At 45.4% G+C, this 25761-nt stretch overlaps 2 pseudogenes across 2 annotated transcripts; one reads left to right on the top strand and one right to left on the bottom strand.

The window, feature by feature from the left end:
• Positions 1 to 4659: 4659 nt before the first annotated feature.
• Positions 4660 to 5552, bottom strand: LOC308427025 (vomeronasal type-1 receptor 90-like; annotated as a pseudogene). Its single transcript has one exon. The product of its transcript is annotated as a vomeronasal type-1 receptor 90-like (transcript).
• A 16449-nt stretch (positions 5553 to 22001) lies between these two features.
• LOC308424437 (BSD domain-containing protein 1-like) lies at positions 22002 to 23264 on the top strand (annotated as a pseudogene). The gene has a single exon. The product of its transcript is annotated as a BSD domain-containing protein 1-like (transcript).
• The last annotated feature ends 2497 nt before the right edge of the window (positions 23265 to 25761 follow it).

Here is a 25761-nt window from a genome sequence, read left to right as displayed (position 1 = left end):
TACACAGAGTGTCACTATCAGCCGCAGTCCTTATCAACAGGAGCAGGCCTCCGTACGCACACCCGGCACCTCAAGAGGCTATAAGAGTATAGATGTCACCAACCGTGTTTGCAAACGGTCACAAAGAAAAGCATACAGGGTAACATAAGTAAGGTAAAGCGATGACCTCTGACGTTTTCTCAGGAGATTCCAGACAGACTCAATGACAGCCCTCTGGATGGAGCTGTGGAAGCCTTCCAGCCCGGATCCCCTCCCAAGGCTGTAGGCTTAGGAAGCTGCTGACACCTAGTTTTCCAAGGTACCAAGTGGGTCAGGGAAGGTGGTTTAAGAATAGAACCATTTAGACACTGGAGAGAAAATCAGTACCAGCCATTTCTGGGATTAAGTGTGTTCTCCACTGTTGAGTTTTTGAGTTTTGAGTTAATAGGAATAGTTGTTATGTGTTGCTGAATAGTTAACTTTTTTTTTTTTTTAAGCCCGGATTTTCAGGTCAAGGAGCTAGGAAGAAAAAGGGGAATGCAAGAAAAATAAGAACATGCTTAGGCATAGCTCCATGGCAGAAGGCTTGCTTAGCCTGCACAAGGCTTTAGCTTCGGTAATGCAAAAGGGGGGAAAGGAAATAAACACATAAATACATACATAGGAAAAACTAAATAAAAGACGTCAGGTGGAGATCTGATGTAGTGGTTGGTGCCTGTGATCCCAGCACTTGGGAAGCTGAGGCAGAGGCATTGCTTCTTGCTATACTTTTTCCTAACTACTGGTTTGTGTATTTCTCTCATGCCTTCAGTTTGGAGTTCCACTGTAGAAAAGAGGTTTCTTTTTTTCACTTCATCTTTTAGAGAAAGATTTTTCTATTTTCACTTTTGAGTATGAGTGTCTCCTCCACATTTATGTCTTGCACCATGGGCATGTAATGCCCATGAGAGCCAGAAAAGGGCACTAGATCCCTTGGAATAGGAGTTACAGCTGTTGTGAGCTGCCATGTGGGTGCTTGGAACTAAGCCTGGGTCTTCTTGAAGAGCAGGAAGTGCTCTTATCCACTGCGCTGTCTCTCCAGCCTCCACTTAGTTCTTTATTAAACTATTGAATTATATTAATATTAATTTTATTTTACGGCATTATTTTTCCCTGTCATTTAGTCTGTCTCTCATTTGATCCCTGCTTTGACCACTGTGACTATGTGTTGGTTCACAATTTGTGTGTGTGTGTGTGTGTGTGTGTGTGTGTGTGTGTGTGTGTAGCTAGTCAACTTCAAGTATCTTCTATTGCTTTCTACCTTAATTTTTGGGACAGGATTTCTCACTAAACGTGAAATTTGACATCCTGGCCAGACTTGCAAATCCCCAGGGGGGAATTTACTGTTTTTACCCTCCCCACCCCAAGCACTAGATTTATGAGAGCATGCCAGCACACCCTGATTTTATGTGGAATCTGATCTCAGTGACCCATCTCCTCAACCTTCCATCTTTGGTTGGTTTGGCTAGCCACTGAGATCCCTGTTTCTCCAGCACTGGGGTCATCTTTGTGTGCATGCCTGCATGTGAGTGTGTGTGTATGTGATGTGTGTGCTATTGCGTGTGTGTGTGTGTGTGTGTGTGTGTGTTTGTGTGTATGTGTGTGTGTGTGTGTTTGTGTGTATGTGTGTGTGTTTGTGTGTATGTGTGTGTGTATGTGTGTGTGTGTGTGTGTATGTGTGTGTGTATGTGTGTGTGTGTGTGTGTGTGTGTGTTTGTGTGTATGTGTGTGTGTGTGTGTGTGTGGGTGGGTGTAGGGTGGAGGCCAGTAGTGGGTGTTTTTCTTGACTGTTCTCCACCTGTATTTTTTGAGACAAGTTTTCCTACTGAAACTGAAGTTCATCAACTCATCTAGGCAAGGTAGCTAATGATCTTCAGGGACCTGCTTGTCTCTGCTCCACCTCCTTGTTGTTGGGTGTGATGCTGTTCTTCGTTGTCAATTTGATTACGTCTGGAATGAACTAAAACCTAAAATGGCTGGGCACACCTGGGCGGATTTTTTCTCAATTAAGTCAGGTGTGTGTGTGACGACACATCTGGCACTCACATGGATTCGGGGATCTGAACTCAGATGCTCATGCTTGCACGGCAGGCAGTCTACAGCTGAGCCATCTCCCAAATCCCTCTATTCCTTTCTTTGTAAGCAAGTTACTTAACAACAGGGCAGCTCTACCTGTTAGAGGAGAGGCTCTCAATTCTTCTGTAAGGCTTCTTTCCCATCCCTTATGCATCTCTCCTGTCATTACTTCAGTATCATTACTTCAGTATCATTACTTCAGTATCATTACTTCAGTATGCATTGACACATTATTCGTTTTATGCTTTCAGTTATGGTCTATGACTGGAACCATTTATTTTACTAATCACATTCTTTGACATTTATGTGTTTATTTTATGTATGAGTGGGATTTGAACTCAGGACCTCTGGAAGAGCAGTCAGTGCTCTTAACCACTGAGCCATCTCTCCTGCCCGAGGATAACTTTTAAAATGTTTATTTATTAGTGTGTTTGTATGTATGTGTGTGTGTTTGTGTATGCACACATAGTGTATACACAGGGGGGATTGTCATGGCATACATGTAGAGGTCAGAGGATGATGCTTTGGAGTCAGGCCTCCCCTTTCACTTTTGTGTGAGCTCTGGGGATTGAACTGGTAATTACCAGGTCTGCACAGCAACTTCCTTAGCCTATAGTGTGGACCCAGAAGATTATCTAGCTGGATCTATTACATATCAATGAGATGAACTTGATTTCTTGGAGATAAGGCTCATCTAGAATCTGAGGAGAGAATATAAAAGGAGCCTGAGTGTGTAATGCCAGAAAGGACATGTGCCCCAAAGTATAATTCCTGGCAAAGGACACAAGAACTAAGCTAACAGAGCTGGAGAGATGGCTCAGCGGTTAAGAGCACTGACTGCTCTTCCAGAGGTCCTGAGTTCAATTCCCAGCAACCACATGGTGGCTCACAACCATCTGTAATGAGATCTGATGCCGTCTTCTGGTGTGTTTGAAGACAACTACAGTGTACTTATATATAATAAATAAATAAATCTTAAAAAAAAGTTATCCTCACAAATTTATTCTATCCTTTCAATTTTGTGTTGGCAGACAAGTTTACATACTTGTGTGGTACAGTGTATAAGCTGACACACGTGTACATTGAACAACAAACTGATAAGAATGAAGGTCATATTCCCAGAGCACAGGGAGAAATTGGTAAGTGTGTGCTGTGTTTTCTCCTACATTATATATTCGGGCCTCACACAAAAACCATTGACCCATTTCAGCTAACTTTTAGATATAAGGGTCCAGTTGATGATTCTGCCACTGTCCTCTGGACTATGTATTCAAAATAGTGTTCTTTCCCTGTTGCACATCCTTGGCAAAGGTCAGCTGAGCATGAATGTCTGTATTTTTCTTGATTAGTGTATGTATATTTTTTTTATATTTCAAAGCCACAATGCTCCAGCTATTATAGTTTTGTGACACATTTTGAAAGTTTCATGCTCATGTTTTTGTTTTGTCTAGAGATTACTTTGCCCATTGAAGGCCATTTTAGTTCATTTGGACTCTTATCTGTGAAGAACATAAACTAGATAGTTCATGAAGAATAGAAACGTATTTTCTCGTTATTTTTGAATATTCCAAGACTAGGGAATTGACATCTGATGAGGGTCCTGCTATTTGAAATTTGAGTCTGATTCACATAGAAAGAACCCTCATTGGCAAGTAATTTCTCTTCCTCCTCATTTTCCCTCCTCCTCTCCTCTCTCCCCTTCTCCCTCTCTCTCTCCTCCTCCCCCTCTTCCTCCCCCCTTTCCCCTCTTCTTTTTCTTTCCCTCCCTCTCTTTCCCCTCTTCCACTTCCCTATATCCTTCCCCTTCTCATCCTTCTTTCTTTTCTTCTTGAGACAGGGTCTCATGTAGCCCAGGTTGGCCATAAACTCACCATGTAGCTAAGTCTGGCCTTGAATTCCTGCTCTTTCTGACTCTGTCTCCCAAGTGCCAGGTTTACAGATATGCTCCACTGTATTTGGTGCCAAATTATTTCTCAAAAGTGTTACCTCCTAACACTCTCAGGCTAAAAGCACCTGAACTTAGCAGGACACCCTCAAACAAAAGTGGTATTGTTTTAGGGCTCCAAATGGATTTTAGGATTTTCAAATACATTTCTGTTAAAAAGGGCATCTAGATTTTGATAGGGTTTTTAATTACATCTGTAGATCATAGCGTATAGATCATACTATGCATATTTTTGATTCATGATAATAATTCACAATAATAATTACATACCTAGTTATTGAACCATGACTAGTAAGATATTAAAAGTGTTATAAATTCTCATACATAATATGTATTCTATTCTATGCTATGACTGAGTCTTCTTTCTGACAACTAGAATTATTAGTAATTTTCATTTCAGAGTGGCATTAAGTTTCAATACTGGACTACATATTTTTTGATGCATACACCAAAATTAGGTTTAAACAAGAAAACATTTCAATGTCTTTAATTTTATCTAGCCTAGAGATCATGTATGGTATGCCAGAATTGATTACCTTGAAGTCAATGTACTAGTTTGTGTGAAGGAAGCTTGCTCATCACAGAATAATCAAATATTTACTGTTGGGCCTGTGTGGCTCTCAAAAGCTAATTATAGGTTGCTCAGTACCGATGAACACCAAAGGGCTGATTGTGGCATAGCCATTGGACACAAACATCTGGACACAGCGATGGGTTGGGTTGTTATTCCACATAACTCTCGAGGAGCAGGCAATGGAGTCCAGACAGTACATGACCAAGAAGAAACTCAGTAGCAACAGATGTTCCGGATGGCCCTCTGCTCTGGGGACGCTTTTCGGGAAATGCTGGCATTGTGAAGGTACCGGCACTGCCTTTTATGTCCGCACAAGACAGTCACCATGTGTACACCTGAGAGCACCATGAACCCTACAAGAGAGGCACCCCGAAAGACAGGCAGTATAGAAAGTAAGTGTCTCATGATGTCACTAAAGGTCCAGAGAGAACAGGATTTGGTGACCAGTATAAGAATGTGTGAGGTCATGTTGTGGGTGGCATCAATGGAGTTCATGAAACCATTCATGGACATATAGAAGGCCCACAGGAAAAGGAAGCAACACAGGTTGTGCTGGAAAGAGTCATGTTTGACCTTTGCCAAACAGGAGCTTCTAGGATGATGATGACTTGGAGAACGCTCAGGTGACACATGGCATAAATGGAGACACCCCTCATCAGCCTGTACAAGGCAATCACTGATCTACATGTGAAGTCATCCCAAAAACCCTGGGACCCAAAATGTCTGTAACCATGACAGCCATGGCCAGCAGCACCACTACATGGCTCAGAGCCAAGACGCCAATGATCACGTCGATGGCCTTGTGCCTGAGTTCCTGGAAGAACGTGACCACACGAAAGAACAGGAGGACTGCGTTGGCTAAGATCCCCAAAGCAATTTTAGAAAATAAAAAGCATTTCTTATGCCATTGTCATTGTACACTAGGTTGTTTCTGTTCATCTTATGAGGGAGAGAAACACACAGGGCACATCTGAAAGCAACGCAAGCAAAACTACTTGTTACCACCTACCGCTGTCTTCATACACCACGGCAGAGACACTATGGCCACTGTGGACTGGATGAATCACAGTGCACCCCGTTCTGTCTCCTCATGTTCTCCAGAAACCATCCCTACTCTCTCCTCCTCTTCTTCCTCCCATACTTTCTAGTCAAGCCTGTATTCTGTATCCTAATGCTATTCCCACAGTACATGTACTTTTGCATACAATAAATATTGCCACACAGTAGAGCAAATCACACCCGAATAACACTTTTCATGGCAAAAGCAATGCCTTTTTTTTTTTTTTTTGTTTATTTTTTTTTGTTTGTTTGTTTTTTGGTCTTAATTCTCTTCTTCCTCTTCCTTTATTTAAAATTATATTATTTGTATTTTAAAAGATTTATTTATTATATATACACTGTAGCTGTCTTCAAACACATCAGAAGAGGGCATCAGATCTCATCACAGATGGTTGTGAGCCACCATGTGGTTGCTGGGAATTGAACTCAGGACCTCTGGAAGAGCAGTCAGTGCTCTTAACCACTGAGCCATCTCTTCAGCCCACTCCTTTGGAGACAGGGTTTCATGTTGCACTGGCTAGCCTAGAAAACACAATGTAGCAAAGAATGATCTTTTTTTTTTTTTTTTTTTTTTTTTTTTTTTTTTTGGTAAGAAAGGGTTTATTTTGCCTTATAGCTTATAGTTCATCATCCAGCGAAGTCTGGGCAGGAACTCAAGGCAGGGCCTGAATACAAAAAAAAAAAAAAAAAAAAAAAAAAAAAAATTGAGGCAGAGGTCCTAGAGGAAGGCTGCTTACTGGCTTGCTTTCTTTTACCCATCCCAGGACCACCTGCCCAGGATGGCACTTCCCACAGTGGGCTGGGCCCTCCCACATCAATCATCAATCAAGAAAATGTCCCACAAGCTTGTCCACAGGTCAATCTGATTCAGGCATTTTCTCAGCTGAGATTCTTTCTTCCAAGATGACTCTAGATTATGTCAAGTTTACCAAACAAAACAGAAGACCTACCCAACAGCCTTCTAAGCTCTAGAGCTACATTCTCACTGCATTAAGTCTTTGTGACAGCCCTACAAGACTAATACATCATTTATAATAATTTAAATTAAAATCAAGGAACATCCTGTTAGACAGTGGTGGTGCATGCCTTTACTCCCAGGACTTGGGATGCAAAAGCAAGTGGATCTTTGTGAATCTGAGGCCAGTCCTGTAACAGAGTGAGTTCCAGGACAGCCAGGGCTATACAGAAAAACCCTGTCTTTGGGAAGGGGAAAAACAAAACAAAACAAAACAAAACAAAAATAGGAGCATCCTATTGTTAAAAAAAAAAAAAAAAAAAAACAGAAAGAAAGGAAGAAAGAAAGCCTAAACAGAATTTTATATTAAAGAATTAAGTCTCACAGAATACAGATAAATAATGAAAGCTTCCTGCTTTGGGATCTGGGATCAAGGGTTTGAAAAGGAAGTCCCCCTCTACCCACAGACCTTTGTATTGGCTCACTCTATGAACCAACCCTCTCATCTCTATCCTGGATAATTTTAGGGGTGGGAGTGGGAACTTGGTACACTTGTGGCTGGCTGTTCATGGCTTACCAAAGTATCTCCAGCCCTAAGTCTCTAAGTTTTAAGTACATTCCCTACATCTAAGTGAATTCATTATTAAGCAGCTCAATCATGGGAAAAATTTCCCCCAGAAGAGAACATGACTTCTGCCAATCACTAGATACCCATCTCTGACCCAGGACTTGGAGAGGTGAGTCCTGAGCTCCATCCATAGCAGAGGGCTTGGAGATTCTAATAGAGGCCCAAGCCAGTCTCTCTGCTACTGCCTGATCACTGTCTGCTTCTCTCACTGTCTTGCAACTCCTTGAGAGCAAAAATTTTTAGTCTGCCCTTCTCTGTATAGACAATGCTGTGGATGTATGGAAGTACACACATTCTATCTATACTTTCAAATGCATCTCAAAATATAGGAGACCCTAATGGACTCAGATAGAACCCAGGAATCATCAGGGTTTGATCAGTGTGAGATATGCTAATGAAAAGGTTCTAGCCAAGGAGACCACTCCCAGTCTGTCTGGGAAAAGATCATTGTAGGGTTAGTGAGATGGACAGACATAGCCATGGGCATGAGCAGGAGAAGCAGGACAACTCTTAAAACTATTCTCTTTCCTAAAAGTAACTTCAGTGGGAAAGGACTGAAAAGAGAACACACAGACTGACCTGCTATGCAATAAGGCATTTTTCAAAGTACTGGAAGTACCACAACATAAGGAAAACAAAATGTCTCCAAACTGTAGTTCTACAGTTCCTTGTAAATTTAAACATGAATTGTATCTTCTCTCCCTGTGCACAGCAGAAAGAGACAATAGGAGCTGCCAAAGTATTGTGTAAGTGATAGACACTTACCATGCCTGATACCACTGAAGCCCACCTTCAAGACTGCATGACTACACACACACACACACACAGAGAGAGAAAGAGAGAGAGAGAGAGAGAGAGATAGAGAGAGAGAGAGAGAGAGAAAGAGAGAAAAGGGGGGAGATATGGAGACAGAGAGAAACAGAAAGACAAAGAGACAGAGTAATACAGAGACAGAGACAGATGAGACACAAAGATATATAGGGGGGGAGAGGGAACATAGACACACTGTGCCTTGACTTACCCAGAAAGATAAATGGCAGCCTAATTAGTTGTTCAGCAATAAGTTCGGTCGCCTCGTTCCATGTTGGCTGCATTCCCAGAGAACCAAAGATCTTGCTGGGTACTAGTAAGAACTTACTTCCACCAACATTTACTTCTTCTGTTTACCACAGAAAAATGGCCAAGAGACACTGGGGTCCTTGTCTGGGAATGACAAGTGGCAGGCAGCTAGTCTAGTACTCAAGAACTCTGGATAAGTAGAAAGAAACAAATGTGAATGGATGGAGCATTCATACATCTGTTCTGCAACAGAACGTTCTGTTCTGCTGGACATAAGTGAGAAGGTTTCCGGCAGAGGTAACCCAGAAGGAGCACGTTACAGTTTGGATCTGAAATGTTTCCCAAAGCTCATGTGTTCAGAGATCAAACCTTTGGAAGGTGAGTAGACTGAGAAGGTTAATTAACCTCATCATCGGGTTAATTAATCTATTGGTGGGATCATGGCTTAATGTGCAATTGAGAGTTGATGGAAACTTCTGAAAGTGGGGTCTAATGAGAGGAATGAGGTCACAGAGATATGCCCACAAAGGTCATATCCTTATACCTGGCTTGTTTACTTGTTTCTCCTTCCTTCTTTGATCCCTTCCTTCTCCTTTTTCCTTCCTTCCTTGCTCCCTCCCTCCTTTCCTTCCTTCCTCCCTTTTCTATTTCTTCTTAGCCACCATGATCGTGTGACACACCCATTGGCCACCTCAAAGCAGAAGTCCTGTTGTGACCTATAGAAAACCTTTGGCCCATAGTCATGGCAATGAGATAAACAGAATACATTCTGTAGTAATAATGAAGAAGTTAGTGTTCCCTTGCAGATCCTAGAAATTATTTCCTCTTGTCCTTCCCCAGATGTATGTAATCCTACCCCAGGATTGGTGTGTGTGTGTGTGTGTGTTAGCATATGCAGGAGGTGCAATTCTTATTGGGGGTACAGCTACCCGTGTGTCAATCCCAAAGGTGTTTTCCAGTTGTACATATGCAAGGTAAGTGGCCCGCACTCCTTAAAGTAACCTAACAAACCTAACTCACTGGTTCGCCAGCCTGGGCTTGGATGGAATCCTTTTCTGGTCTGTCAGCTCCCTGTCTGGGACAGATATAATGTTTCCTTCCATCTCCCCAGGAGAAGTCACACCACACTGGATTGAGTGGCTTTGCTCTACCAAGTGCTTCCCACCACAATATCTGTGTCATCTCAAACCCAGATCCCCCTCGGCATGAACAGAAGTCTCTGAGACCGTGGGCCAAAAGGTATATTAAAATTCATAAATAAACATCTAATTTTAAGTCGTTTATCTCAGTTATTTTGTCAATGTGACACAAACTTAACACAGCATGGCATAAACGACCTATGTGTCAGCAATGAGCCCATCCTACAGACACACTGGTACTTTCCTCTTCAGCAGACTGTTCAAAGAATAGACCCCAGGAAACTGCAATGTCCCTAGGAACCTTCTGTACTGGGAGAGATATCTACATACCAGGTAACGTTGCAGGAGAGATGGAGGCTCAGAGTTGAGGCGGTGAGGGGGGGACCACACCCTGGAGACTGTTTCATCACGCATAACTCTTGCTTTCTACTTAAACCTGTCAGAACCTCCAAGACAGACTCAGGGAAATCATTAGGACTCTTTCTCCCTCTTCCTAACATGGCCCCATTGAGTAAGTGTCCTCTTTTTGCTCCTTGCTATTGATTTGGCTCCTTTAATCAGCTTACTGAAGATGAGTGGCCAAGCCTGGCTTGTTGGTTGTAAGCACCATTGACAACCGAGTTGAGTTCGGTAACAACAGAGTATCTTGTGAGGAAATTACCCTTCCATCCCAGCCTGCTGTGTTCCCCACTTCTCTCCTCACCCTGACAAAAGCCCCCAGCCAGTCCAGGGAGTCCTACCTTCTCCGCTCTCTGCCTGGGCACGAATGACTCCTACATTTCCAGTCACTTTTACTACACCCCAGTTGTTGAGCCAGCCCCTGGAGCTAGAGATGTCAAACACAGCCTACACACCGGGCCCTGTAGAGGGTAGGGTCTCGCAAAGAATGATCTTGAATTTCTAATCCTCTTGCCTCAATCTCCCCCGCCCCCCCACCCTCTCCAGTGCTGAAATTATGGTCTGCGTGGTGCCTGGGATCCAACCAGGGCACTGTGCATGTGAGGTGAGCACTCTACCATCTGAGCTATACCCTCAGCTCTGGGACCTGCATCTTCTGGAGAGTCGGTACAAAGCAGCAGTTGTATCTTTTTGGTAGAGTTAAGTGAGGAAGTAGCATAGGAATAGAAATGAGGGTCCTCCAAGAAGAGTGTCAGTGGCTCAGATAACCACATAGGTACATTGTTAGTATTGACGTCATTGCTATTGGTATCAGTATTAACTTCATTCTAACTGTTTTATTACCAGACTAAATCTTGATACATCAACAGAGGGAATGTTGGTCCATGTGGACTGATTTACACTGGTCTATTATATATCCATGATCTGCTATATATGAGAATGACCTTAAGCAGTCTATTAACTCCAAGGTCCCGTCACCTTGTCTAAAAAATATGCACAGTCATCGTTTAGAGAGTAGGAATCTTAGATGGGAAAAAGATGAGCTATACATACCGAGCTTGAGAGTGTTTCTGGTCTGTAACAATGTGTGCAAAAAAGCAGCAATTGCTTTGTATTATTGTGCCGTTTCTCATACATGTCATGGGATATTTAGTATAGTTCTTTTTTTTTTTTTTAAGATTTGTTTATTGATTTTATGTATGTGAGTACACTGTCACTGTCTTTAGACACACCAGAAGAGGGCATCAGATCTCATTATGGTATTGGCATAAAACAGATACATATACCAATGGAGTTGAATTGAAGACCCAGACATGAGTCCACACAACTGTAGAAACCTGATTTTTGGTAAGAAGCAAAGAATACGCACAGGAAAAAATAAAAGACAGAATAGACGTTAAGAACAACAGTTAATAAATAGAGCCTTGTGAAATTGAACAGCTTCTGTATGGCAAAGTACACCATCGTTTGGTTAAAGTGGCAGGATACAAAATGGGAAAAGTTTACTAATTATACATCCCATAGAGAGTTAATATCTAACATATATAAAGAATTCAAAAAACTGTATATCAAGAAAATAACCCAACCAAAATGGGCCACACCTACTCTAACAAGTGCAGAACTTAACAGGGTTTACAAAATGAAATAATGAAATTTGCATGTAAATGGATAAAATCATTAGCCGGGTAGTACTGCTGCAAACCTTTAATCCCAGCACTAGGGAGGCAGAGGCAAGTGGATCTCCATGAGTTCAAGGCCAGCCTAGTCTATAGGGTAAGTTTTGGGATAGCCAAGACTTTAACAGACACTCCCTCACTCCCATCACGCCCCCCCCATTCCTGCCCCATGATGCTCAGCCCAGGGAGTGGCACTGTTAAAAGATGTGTCTCTGTTGGAGTAGGTGTGTCTTTGTTGGAGTAAGTGTGTCACTGTGGGTGTGGGCTTAAGACCCTCATCCTAGCTGCCTGGAAGTGAGTCTTAGCAGCCTTCAGAAGAAGATGTAGAACTCTCGGCTCTTCCTACACAATGCCTTCCTAGATGCTGCCCTGCTCACACCTTAATGATGATGGATTGAACCTCTGAACCTATTAGGTAGCCCCAATTAAATGTTGTCCTTTTTAAGACTTGCCTTGGTCATAGTGTCTGTTCACAGCAGTAAAACCCTAACTAAGACACCTGCTACAACCAAAGTCTCTTAAAATATATACATACACTAAAGAAATCCAAATGGAATCATATACAACAGGGGAGAGAAAGACCCTAATAGGCATCTCTTACCACCAAGTAAAATTTCCAGTGCCAGAAATGGCACTGAGTGGTTGGTCACATGGGCACCATGAATACACACAAATAATTCGAGTAACTGCTCAGGCTTTTGGTTGCTTTTCATAAGCCAATGATAAGACCCTGTAGTTGAAGACAAAACCTTTATACTTCATTGATCATGAAGAAGTAGAGACAGAGCCTTTGCTCCTACTAACTAGTACTGTTGTTACTGAAAGGTGTTCATGGTACTGAAAGGCACTCTGCATGCCTTAACCCTCTGATATAAATGGTGATATCTGCTGGAGCAATAGAGGCACAAACATGGAAGTGACCATTATCTGATTGGATTTATGACCCTCTTTATGAATTAGAACCTATGTCTGACACTTCCCTGTGTTGTGTGTGTGCTTACTTACTTGTACAATACACATGTAAATACACATACACATACACACACACACACACACTCACATGTTGGAAAAATTATAACTAATCCCCATCTGCTAAGAGTTAGCTGGACTGTCAGCTTGCTAGCCTTGACTTTGGGAGAGCAACACACCCTCCTTTGTAATGCTAATTGGCCCAGTCACAAGCCTACTCCACGCCTGGTCTTCTTCTGGTTTTCAGTTGCCCCAGGTTACAGACTTCACCCTAGGGGTTGACTCTTCCACCCAGCAGCTAGGGAATTTGCATACCTCCTTTGTAATTACCTCTAAGTGTGTGTGTGTGTGTGTGTGTGTGTGTGTGTGTGTGTGTGTGTACTGGAAGACTGGAGTCAGTCGTTCGTTCGGGATTTTCTTGAAGATGGAGTAAAACACTTCTGGAAACAAGAATAATCAAGCTGTGTCTTTCTTTCAAACCCTTTGCCTGGTTCCAGGTAGGATCATAGTGCGGGTGCCGTTATTTGGAGGTTCCACCGGGATCCGGGAAGGAAGGAACGACCTGAAGGGTTCACCCCACGGAAGAACCTGGCCAGCAAGTGAGGAGATTGGGGTGAATTGGAAATGGGAACCACTAGCTCTTATGGTTGGTAGATCAGTTGGTGAGTTTGCTTAAGCAACAGGGAACTAGAATCAAGGTAGTGAAGAGTAAAAGGTTGTCAAAGGACACTGATTCCTTGCCCTAGGGATTTCCTCTGCCGCTCCCAGGAAATCCCACCCAGGAAATCCCACTTTCTTGAGATTTGAGTTCCCAAAATACCACAGAAGGTCCGGATGACCTCTGTGGAATGTTCCAACGCCCTAGGTGTGCCTGGGGGTGTACTGATAAAAAATGTATGATTCTTCCCCTTATGAATTTCCTCATTCCCCCTGTCCTCCCCCTCCTTTGTGATTTTTGCCTTTATAAGCCTGTTACAAGTTCAGGCCGGGGTCGAACTCCTCTACCCCTGCGTGGTGTATGAGTCTCGACCCCAGCATGCTGGCCTGAGATCTCACTCTTTCACTTTCAATAAACTTCCTCATGCGATTGCAGCAAGTCGGGTCTCGGTGCCTCGCTGGGTGCGCGCCTCTCCTGAGATTTGAGTGAGGGTCTCCCTTCGGAGGTCTTTCATTTGGGGGCTCGTCCGGGATTTGCGCGACCACCCAGGGGCCCTAGACCTACTTGGAGGTAAGGATTTTCTTTCCTTTCTTTCCTTGTTGTCCTGTTGTGACTCTGTGTTTGTGGATTGTCCAGATTGTGATTCTGTGTTTGTGGATTGTCCAGATTGTGATTCTGTGTTTGTGATCTGTTCAGAGGTCTGGTGCGATTGCAGTTCGGTATTCGCAAACGCTCTAACCGAGTCTGCTCTTCCAAGGGAGGAGTGGAGTGGACGGGGATAGACGTGTCCAGGGTCCACCGTTTGCTCACCCTGGGAGACGTCCCAGGAGGACAGGGGGAGGACCAGGGACGCCTGGTGGACCCCCACAGGAAAAGTCGGGAGATCAGTTTTTCTCCTTGACGATCTGTGTCAGAGGGCCAATTGTGGGCCATCTGGCTCTTTTCGGGATTTCAGGTCGACTCGAGGTCGGCGACTGACTTTGTCTCTCTGTTTTGTAGTATCTGTGAGTGTTTTGTGTGTGTGTGTCAGAACTAGAAATGGGCCAGACTGTGACAACCCCACTAACACTGACTTTGAACCATTGGACGGACGTTAAGACAAGGGCCCATAATCTTTCTGTTGAAGTTAGGAAAGGACCGTGGCAAACTTTCTGCTCCTCCGAATGGCCGAGTTTTGGCGTAGGATGGCCTTCGGAGGGAACTTTTAATCTATCTCTTATCTCCGCTGTTAAGCGAATTGTTTTTCAGGCTTCAGGGGGACACCCCGATCAGGTTCCATACATCATCGTGTGGGAGGACCTGGTCCAAAACCCGACATCCTGGGTGAGACCCTGGACAGCGGGGGCAGAAACGGCAACGGTGGCCGTGGCCTCGAACAAGCTGGCACCTGCTCCATTGGCCCCCACGCAGATCTATCCTGAAATTGATGATGGTTTTCTTCTCCTCGACAACCCTCCACCCCCATACCCTCAACTGGCTTCTCATGCAAGTCCCCCACAGGCGCCGACTCCCACTGACTCCCAGATGGCCTCTGAAACAGAACCAGCGGCCGGGACCCGAAGCCCCCGGGTTCGAAGCCCAGGGGGAAATGGCGCGGGGCTTGGCTCTGCTATTGCCCTACCATTACAGGCTTATGGACCCGCCCCAGCTCCGGGAGAACTAGTCCCGCTACAGTATTGGCCGTTTTTATCAGCCAATATGTATAACTGGAAAACTAACCACCCCTCTTTTTCAGAGGACCCCTCAGGCCTGACGGGACTCCTTGAGTCCCTGATGTTTTCTCATCAGCCCACTTGGGACAACTGCCAGCAGCTTTTGCAGGTCCTCTTTACTACGGAAGAGAGGGAGAGGATCCTCCTGGAAGCTAGAAAAAATGTTCCAGGACCAGATGGGACCCCCACCAATCTCCCTAATTTTATAGATGCAGCTTTTCCCTTGATCTGCCCTGACTAGGATTACAACTCTGCAGAAGGTAAGGAGCGTCTCAAGGTCTACCGCCGGGCTCTAGTGGCAGGTCTCAAGGGAGCCGCAAGGCGACCCACGAATTTGGCTAAGGTAAGAGAGGTTCTTCAGGGACCTGTTGAACCGCCGTCTGTGTTTCTTGAACGTTTAATGGAAGCTTACAGGGGTTATACTTTGACCCAACCTCTGAGGGTCAGCAGGCAGAGGTGGCTATGGCCTTTATACAGCAGTCAGCATCAGATATTAAGAGAAAGTTACAATGGCTAGAAGGGTTCCAAAACTATACCTTGCTGGATTTGGTGAAGGAATCAGAGAAAGTGTTTCATAAGGAGGAGACTGAGGAAGAGAAGCGAGAAAGAGAGAAGCAGAAGGCAGAGGAAAGAGAGGACCGGAGGGTAGTAGACAAAAAAGGAATTTGTAGGATTTTGGCCACAGTAGTGAAGGGCTAGGGAGTTAGGAATCAAGTCTGGCACTAGGAGGGAGCCTCTTGACAAAGGTCAATGTGCTTACTATAAAGAAGAAGGCCACTGAGACAAAAAAATTGCCCCAACAAGAAAAAAGGGGGACACCAGCAACAGAAGCCCCAGACATGTGGCTCCAAAGTTTTAAATATTTATGGACTACCCGAAGATCTGTGGATCTCGGAGTGGGCCGGGTATCCCACTTATTCATTGTAATGCCAGACTGTCACTGCACCCTGTTGGGGAGAGACTTCCTGACTAAGATGGGGCACAGATTCACTTCCACTCTGATGGACCACAGGTTAGAGGTCCAGAAGGGGAGCCTGTGCAGGTTCTAACCATTCAGTTGGAGGACAAGTACCAACTCTAAACAGCCTGCCTCAGATCAGACGGACTGGTGGCTGCAGGCATATCCACAGGCCTGGGCGGAGACTGCAGGAATGAGAGAGGCTAAGAACCAGCCCCTGCCCATATGGAGCTGAAAGTCCAGGCTAGTGGTGCGTTAGTACCCCATATCAAAGGAGGCATGAGACGGGACCAAGACACTCATCATTCGGTTACTCCAACAACTTCGTACGTGTCCATCATCCTGAGGTGTGCCTCTCCTACTGGTGCGGAAACATGGAACCAATGACTGCTGGACAGTTCAAGATCTCTGGGAGGTAAACAAATTGGTGGCAGAACTCCACCTCACAGCACTTAACCCCTATAACCTGTTGAGCTCATTGCCCTATCCAGGACCTGGTGTACAGCACTGGACTTGAAGAAAATGCATCAATGGACTCATCTAGAGGTAGACAAACTTGTAAAGACTGTCTTGAGGTCAAATTCTTTTGTGCCAGATTTGACTAGATAACTGTGTGCCATGTTAGAAAGCAAATGTATGTAGAAGGCCGGGAAGAGAGAAGATAGACCGGAGGTTTACTGAGAAGTGGATTTTACAGAACTGAGCCAAGAAGATATAGATATAAGTATCTATTAGTCTTTATAGATACATTTTCTGGGTGGGTCAAAGCCTCCCCACAAAGAGAGAAATGGCAGCAGCGGTCATAGCTAAGAAGATTCCAGAAGAGATCTTCTCTAGGTTTGGCACCCCTAAGGTAATTGGATCAGACAATGGGCCATCTGTGTTGCCCAGGTAAGTTAGATATTAGCTTGTTTATTGGGGACTAATTGGAAATTACATTGTGCTTACAGACCCCAGAGCTCAGGACAGGTAGAAAGAATGAATAGAACTCTAAAAGAGACCCTTACTAAATTAGCTGTTGAGACCGGCGGTAAAGACTGGGTGACCCTCCTCCCCTTTGCGCTTCTTAGAGTCCGAAACTCGCCGGGGTGTTTCGGCCTTACCCCTTATGAAATCCTACATGGGGGACCGCCCCCCTTAATGGAGTCATGTGGGATATTATTGGATCCTGGCACTAACTCCCCCTCCTCCTCTGCTCTATTTGCCCACTTAAAGGCCTTAGAAGTTATTAAAACACAGATCTGGAGTCGAATCAAAGAAGCCTACACTCCAGGAACCACCGTGGTGCCCCACGGGTTCCAGGTCGGAGACTCAGTCCTGGTCAGATGACATTGCGCTGGCACGCCTGAGCCCCGGTGGAAGGGACCCTACCTGGTGCTGTTGACTACCCCCTTGGCAGTCAAGGTCAACAGGATTGCTTCTTGGGTACAGTGGCTGCTGGTGACAATTCTCTTAAGCTGTGCCTTCGTCGTAGCCCCAACCTTGGGTAATAACCCCCATTCCCTTCAAAAATTAACCTGGGAAGTGCTTAATGAAGTGGGCGACGTCGTGTGGTCAACAACCGCAGTGCACCCCCTTGGACTTGGTGGCCTGATCTTGCACCCAATGTCTGTAAGTTAGCAGCCGGCTCTATGGCCTGGGATCTTTCCAGTTATACCAATTTAGAAAAGCCACCCCCAGAAGAACAGTGTGTCCCTCATGACATAGGGATCACATTGGGGTGTTCAGGACAGTTTTACCCAGCCAACCTTCAGGCAGCAGACTTCTATGTCTGCCCCGGACAGGGACACACGAGGGAAATGAAGAGAGGGGCCTCAGACTATTTTTGTAGTAAATGGGGATGTGAGACCACGGGAGAAGCTTACTGGAACCCTTCCTCCGCTTGGGATCTAATTATAGTTAAAAAGGGTCGTAGGCCAGGGGAGCCAGAGAAAGGGGAAAGAGATCCATCCAAATACCTGGCTTATAGGACTGGGTGTGCCTCTGAAAGCTCCGGTAGCCCTCAGGGACCGTGCAAAGACAGTTATTGTAACCCTCTAAATATCAGCTTCACCCCATAGGGAAAACAAGATCGTCAGTGGGTAAGAGGAAACTGTTGGGGATGGAGAGTCTATACTGGCAGAGGGGACCCTAGATTCATTTTTGTTATTAAGATAAAGATAGAGAGTCCGCCCACACGACCCGTAGGCCCCAATTCGGTGCTTGATAACCCTGCACCCAGGCCTGAGAGACCTCCTTGTCTCACTCTGTCACCAAAGGAGGACTCGTATCCCCTTTTGACCACACCCTGCTATCTCCCTATGAGAACTGAGGACCGCCTGTTCAATCTGCTTGATAGTGCATTTGTTGTTTTAAACCACTGCTACTTTGACCTTAGCTGTCTTGTTAGGACTTGGAGTGGCAGCAGGAACTGGAACAGGGGCAGCTGCCCTCATCCAACAACCTTACTACTATAATGAACTCAGAGCAGCTATGGACGCGGACCTGGGAGCATTAGAACAGTCCATAACCAAACTAGAAGAGTCATTGACTTCATTATCAGAGGTAGTGCTACAGAACAGGAGGGGATTAGATCTGCTTTTTCTAAAGGAAGGAGGGCTCTGTGCTGCCCTAAAAGAAGAATGTTGCTTTTACGTAGATCATTCTGGTGTCATAAGAGATTCTATGGCAAAGCTTAGAGAAAGACTAGAAAACAGAAAAAAAAGAAAGAGAAACATACCAAGGATGGTATGAAAATTGGTTTAACTGGTCACCCTGGTTCTCTACCCTAGTCTCTGCTTTGGTCCGGCCTTTACTCATTTTAATGCTAATCCTAACCTTTGGGCCATGCATCCTCAATAGACTGGTGACTTTTATAAAAGAACGGGTGAGTGCTGTACAGTCCTAAGACAACAATACCAGATATTACAAGAAGCTGAGGGATCGCTCTAAGATTAGAGCTTTTTACAAAAAGAAAAACGGGGGAATGAAGAGTAAAAGGTTGTCAAAGGACACTGATTCCTTGCCCTAGGGATTTCCTCTGCCGCTCCCAGGAAATCCCATCCAGGAAATCCCACTTTCTTGAGATTTGAGTTCCCAAAATACCACAGAAGGTCCGGATGACCTCTGTGGAATGTTCCAACGCCCTAGGTGTGCCTGGGGGTGTACTGATAAAAAATGTATGATTCTTCCCCTTATGAATTTCCTCATTCCCCCTGTCCTCCCCCTCCTTTGTGATTTTTGCCTTTATAAGCCTGTTACAAGTTCAGGCCGGGGTCGAACTCCTCTATCCCTGCATGGTGTATGAGTCTCGACCCCAGCATGCTGGCCTGAGATCTCACTCTTTCACTTTCAATAAACTTCCTCATGCGATTGCAGCAAGTCTGGTCTCGGTGCCTCGCTGGGTGCGCGCCTCTCCTGAGATTTGAGTGAGGGTCTCCCTTCGGAGGTCTTTCAGTAGAAACTGCAGAGGAATTAGTTGAAATATTAGAAGCTACCAGCCCCTGGTTTATTCACACTGGTGGCCTAAATATTTCTGATTGGGAGCAACTGAGAGTAGACTTGCAAAAAAGATTAAGGAACACATTCTCCTTGTGGAGGTTGGTTAAAGCTGCCTTATTAAGTAAAAATGCTAAAATTAAGGTGCAGATGACTGAGATTTCTAGGAGTTTTGAAATCGCACAAGATGATCGTTCTAAGAGGTCCTTGCAGTTCATTATCTTCTTCTGATGAAGAATGAAGATCGGAAAAGGAAAGTGAGGGAACCAAGAAGTCCTCGAAGGACTCAGGACGATACTGATAGAAGTTCGTTGTCCTCCTCTGATGAAGAATCTAAATAGGAAAGGGAAATAGCGGACTTATCTAAAAAATTGAAACATACAAAGTCACAAAGAAGGATAAACCTCCAAAACGTAACCTTATGCCTACACTGTTGGAGGATGCTGAGGGGGGAGGGGCAGGGGGCGGGGAAGGGGAGGGGACAGGCTGGCTTCTACTATCAGCCAACATCAATGAGCTTTCCTCCCCAAGCCTTTCCTTCCCCATAACATGCTAGGACCCGCCCTTCTCACAAGGGATTATAAATACTTATAAAAGACCTTTGGGTTATTGCCTCCTCTCCTGAGTTCACACAAATGACTTACAGAAAAGTAACACACATGAACTGCTACTGACACGTACCTTAGAATTCCAGCCCTCTGGAAGTAGAAACTGGAGGATCAGAAGTTCAAGGTCAACCTCAGCTACAAAGTGAGTCTGAGGCCAGACTGTGTTAAATGAGGACTTGTTGAATAATAATAATGATCTGATATGATAATAATAAATAAAACTAATAATGTTTGTACAGAAAATGCAGGTGCTTACAGGCCCTAGGTTCAAATGACTTCCTTCCTTCTTTCTATCCTTCCTTTTCCTTTCTTTGTGTGCTCTGTCTGCATGGAAAAAAAAGGGCACCACATCCCATTATAGATAGTATGAAGTCTCCAGGTCTTTACTGGGAATTGAACTCAAGACCTCTGAAAGAGAAGCCAGTGCTCTTAACCTTTGAACTATCTACCCTGCATCTCTCTAGACCACTAAATGTGCTGACCAGGAAGGCCAGGAACTCCTGCTTCTGCCTCTTTCAGGAAATCTTACTGGAGTGTGCCATCACAACCGGATAGATGACTTAAAAAGGAGAGAAAAGAAGAAGAGGAAGAGGAGGAGGGGGAAGCTCTCTATCAAGAAATAACCTGCCCGGCATGGGAATCTCTCACTCTCTGTCTCATAGTAACCCCCCTCCCCCTCACTCCCAGAATCTCCTCAAAGTCATCAAGACCCCTGAGCACATCCTATCACCACCACCACCACCAATTTGACAGGCATAGCTCTCATCCAGTTGACTCTCTTCCTTTCACAGTTTTACCACCCACAATGGGCTGGGCCCTCCCCCCTTGATCACTAGTTGAGAAAATGCCTTACAGCTGGATCTCATGGAGACATTTCCTCAACTGAGGCTCCTTTCTCTGTGATAACTCCAGCTTGAGTCAAGTTGTCACAAAACCAGGCAGTACAATTGACCCCTTGTCAATTTGACACACAAACACATCACTTTAGGCCTCAACCCTTACTTTCTTGTTCATCCCCAAGATCTAAATAATCTTGAGTCCCAAGTCTTTACAAATTCTTACTTATTAAAATTACAATACTGTTAAAATATCCAGTCTCTCTCTCTCTCTTTCTTTCTTTTTTTTTTTGAGAATTTTCCTTGATGAGGGCAAACGTGTAAGAACAAATATATATTAGATAGTTCTTTTTCCTTTTTTAAAAGATTTATTTAATGCATATGAGTACACTGTAGCTGTCTTCAGACACATCAGAAGAGAGCATCAGATCTCATTACAGATGGTTGTGAGCCACCATGTGGTTGCTGGGTATTGAACTAAGGACCTCTGGAAGCACAGCCGGTGCTCTTAACCACTGAGCCATCTCTCTAGCCCTCCAGTCTCTTTTAAAATAGAAGTCTTTTTACAATTCAAAGTCTTAAATGGTGGAATCCACTTCTTCCTTCAAGAGGGAGAAATATCAGGGCACAGTCACAATCAAAAGCAAAATCAATCTCTAACCATCCAATGTTTAGGACCCACTCATGAACCTCTGGGGTCCTCCAAGGGCTTGGAGCTCTGCCCTTTGTAGCACACACCTTGTCTTCTAGGCTCCAGCTGCCTGTTTTCCACTGCTGTTGCTGTTCTTGGTGGTCATCTCATGGTACTGGCATCTCCAAAACACTGTCAGTCCTGGGGCACTAACTGCAACTGAGGCGGCACCTTCACCAGCGGTCTTCCATGGCCTCTCACAGTGCCGAACCTCAGCTGCTCTTCATGACCCCTTCATGCCTTCAAAACCAGTACCACCTGGGTGACTCTTATACATTACCAAGTCCAGCCACAGCAAGAGGTACAACCTTGGCTATTTCTGGAACACATCCTCTTTGTGCTTTCACAAAACAGTTCCCAGAAGATTTCACCTCAGTGATGCTGGTCTCTTCCTAATCACCACTAATGTCTTAGCTCCAGCTGACCAGCATCAATAGTCCCAGTAATGCAAAGGTTTTGCTTTAGTAGTTCTGGTATCTTGTTAACCACAGCTGATTCTTCAGCCCCAGCTAACCAAAACCACAGAATCTCCAGGATCAAAATAGCAACAGTGATGCTGGCAAGATGGCGGAAGGGAAGGACGTGGGGTGGTGGCGGAGCTGGCTGCAGCAGAGCTGCCAGGCCGTCAAAGAGATGTCCACTGAAGCTTTGGAGTTCATGGAGGGACCTGACAGACTTTACCCAGTGGCACAGCATGACGGCCTGCACCATGGCAGCCACGGCCAGTGTGGTCAAGGAGAAGCTGGCCACTGAAGGTTCCTCAGGAGCAACAGCAAAAGTGAAGAAGGGGTTAGCCGACTTCTTAGGGGTGATCTCAGATACCCTTGCCCCCTCTCCAGACAAAACCATCGACTGCGATGTCATCACCTTGATGGGCACACCCTCCGGCACAGTTGAACCATATGACGGCACCAAGGCTGGCCTCTACAGTCTGCAGTCAGACCCGGCAACGTACTGCAACAAACCCGACGGGCCCCCGGAACTGTTCGACGCCTGGCTTTCCCAATTCTGCTTGGAGGAGAAGAAAGGGGAGATCTCAGAGCTCCTTGTAGGCAGCCCCTCCATCCGAGCCCTCTACACCAAGATGGTTCCAGCAGCTGTTTCCCATTCAGAGTTCTGGCATCGGTACTTCTATAAAGTCCACCAACTGGAACAGGAGCAGGCCCGGAGGGATGCCCTGAAGCAGCGGGCAGACCAGAGCATCTCTGAAGAGCCTGGCTGGGAGGAGGAAGAAGAGGAACTTGAAGGCATTGTACCATCTCCAAAAGAGGCAAAGATTCCAAATGAGACCAAAACTTCCACATCCCCTGAAAATGAGCCTGTCCCCCAGAGCCCTTGTGAAGAGATTCCAATGGCACCCCCTGCAGAGGCCACTCCATCAGAGAGCAGTGACAGCATCTCCCTGGTGACACAGACTGCCAACCCTGCAGCTGCACCTGAGGCTCCAGAGCTGCATAAAGTCCTGTCTCAAAAGCTGCTTGAGGCGTCTTTGGAAGAACAGAGTCTGGCTGAGGATGAGGGTGAAACTGGACCCCCACCCCCAGTTCCTTCCAAGCCTCTAACCCCTGCAGGCCGAGCCAGTGGCCCAGAACCCAGGCCTCCAGCCAGAGGGAGGAGGTGCCCACAGACCTAAGAGTGTTGGAGCTGAACTCAGATAGTGGGGAGTCTACACCCTCCAACAATGGCAGGAAAGGCTCGAGCACCGACATCAGCGAGGGCTGGGAGAAGGACTTTGACTTGGACATGACTGAAGAAGTGCGGATGGCGTTCTCCAAAGTGGACGCTTCTGGTGAGCTGGAAGATGTGGAGTGGGAGGACTGGGAATGAGGGAAGCCAGAGCAAGCAGCTCCCCCACCCACGGCACATCCCACCCCCTCACTCGATAGTCTCAGCCGGCCTTGGAAGACACTGAGAATGTCCCCCCAAATGGCCTCTGCCATCCAGAACTTGTTCTGGTGGCTCCCTGCTGGCCCTCTGCTCACACCTTGGAAGAGCCTTTTAAAATAAAGGTTCAGAAGTCTGGTTTGTGCCAACCTTAGGATGACCTAAGAGGAGGACCCGTACCCCATCACTGGAGAGCCTGCATTTCCCTGCTATTGCAGGGATCATACAGGGAAACCTCCCTTGAAGGGGTAGCTGTCTCCTGCACAGAGACAAGAGCTGAAGCACTGGTCTCTGAAGTCAACATGCTCTACCCCATAAGCTAGTTAGCCAGCAAGGAAGGCCATGCCACCTGCCCTTGGCTACACAAACAGTGAACAGCATTTTCATTCCTGTCCCAATGAGGAAGAGGCAATCATCTCTGGGAAATTTGCCTCTCTGGAATCTCCATCTCAACCATTTCCCATTCCTGGAAAGGTCCTATGGGGTTCAGAATCTTCAGACCAAACCTTGACTCTTCTCTAGCCCACACTGGGATATCCCTGCACCTTCCCAGGGCTTTTATGTCAAATGCACCCAAGTCCTTAGCCCATCTGTGCCACTGCAAGAGTCTGCTCTTGTATTTCTCTCCCTCCCCAAGAAGGGAGGGAGCCACTTTCAGGCCCTTCGGTGTGTTGCCTGGTAGGAAAACTGCTCCAAGCAGCTACCTACCTTGACTCCCACAGCTTAGGACACAAGGCAGCTGTAAGCTGTATGAAGTAGTGAGCAGAGATGAGTATCAATCCATCACCAGGCAGCTTCTCCTCGGCCCTCTGTTCTGGAAGGGATATGCTGGGCGAGCATTCTGAGACTCCCATCTCCTGCAGAGGCCCTCCTTCCTGAAGACAGTCAGCCTGGGGCTCTTACCATCTTGAGGCAGCGAGGGCCACATGAAGACCTGGTGCACAGATGCTGTGCTGGTGATGTTGTACGCTGGTGCATCCACCAGTGATGCATTTAAAGGAGTTTGGTCAGGGTCGCTGTGAATGGTGGGCACTTCAAACCTTCAGTGAAGCGGGCAGGGTGGACAGAAGGCTAAATTTTTTTTGATGGGATTGTTTTTTTTTTCTCTTTGTAATTATTTTAATTAACCTTTTGGTTCTTTGTGCAATATTATATATTTTAAATTATAATGCATCTCCCCAGAGTATTCTGTAGCTGGGAAAAGAAAAAAAAATTAAAAAAATTCTGACAGCTGTTAGTTTTGTAATTAAAAAGGAACAAAAAAAATCAAAAAACAAAAACAAAATAGCAACAGCTCTGATAAGAGTCTTTAATCTTCCTTCTGAAATTTCACAAGACAGGCCTCGATCTCTTGTACTGTTTCCGACATTATTTTCCAAGCTCCTACAGAACATCCCACAGAGCTCTGAACATCCCAATGTCTCTTCTAGCTCAAAGTTCCAAAGTCCTTCCACAGTCCTCCCCAAAACATGGTCAGGTTGTCACAGGAATACCCCACTTCTGATACCAATTTGTCTTAGGGTTTCTATTCCTGCACAAAACATCATGACCAAGAAGCAAGTTGGGGAGGAAAGGGTTTATTCAGCTTACACTTCCACATTTTTATTATTTTATTACCAAAGGAAGTCAGGACTGGAACTCAAGCAGGTCAGGAAGCAGGAGCTGATGCAGAGGCCATGGAGGAATGTTACTTACTGGCTTGCTTCTCCTGGCTTTCTCAGCTTGCTTTATTATAGAATCCAGGTCTACCAGCCTAGGGAATGCACCACCCACAATGGGCTGGGCCCTCCCCCCTTGGTCACTAGTTGAGAAAATACCTTATAGCTGGATCTCATGGAGGCATCTTCTCAACGGAAGCTTCTTTCTCTGTGATAATTCCAGCTTGTGTCAAGTTGACACAAAACCAGCCAGAACATATGGTACCCAGGATCATCACCCTAGGGGTATCACTGTCCATAATAGAGCTGGATCCTTGCATATCAATTATCAATTAAAAAACAAAAGATGTACAACAGTCTTACCCATAGGCCAATCTAGTGGGGTCATTTTCTCAGTTGAGGTTCCTTTTCCAAAAGGACTCCAGCTTATAACAAGTTGACATAACATTAGCCGACACAGAGAGAAAGGGTTTACTTTAGCTTACAAGTCCAGGTTACAGTCCGTGATTGTATGGGCAACCTAGGACCTCAGTTACAGGCCATGGCCGAAACTGAAGCATCACATCCATGGTTAACAGCAGAGAGAAATGGGTGTAGCCATGCTGCCTGCCTGCTCTATCTGTTTAAATTTCCACAGGCCTGTATAGTTCAAGACCTGGGAATGGTGCTGTTTGCAGTGAGCTGGGTCTTCCTATGATAACTAATAATCAAGGCAACCCCCTACAGACACGCACACAGGCCAGCTTAGTCTCGGAATCCCTGGTTCAACTTCTCTCCCCAAG

Source organism: Micromys minutus (assembly GCF_963924665.1).
Source record: "Micromys minutus genome assembly, chromosome: 1".
Lineage (NCBI taxonomy): Eukaryota > Metazoa > Chordata > Mammalia > Rodentia > Muridae > Micromys > Micromys minutus.
This window is presented reverse-complemented; position numbering and strand designations above follow the sequence as displayed.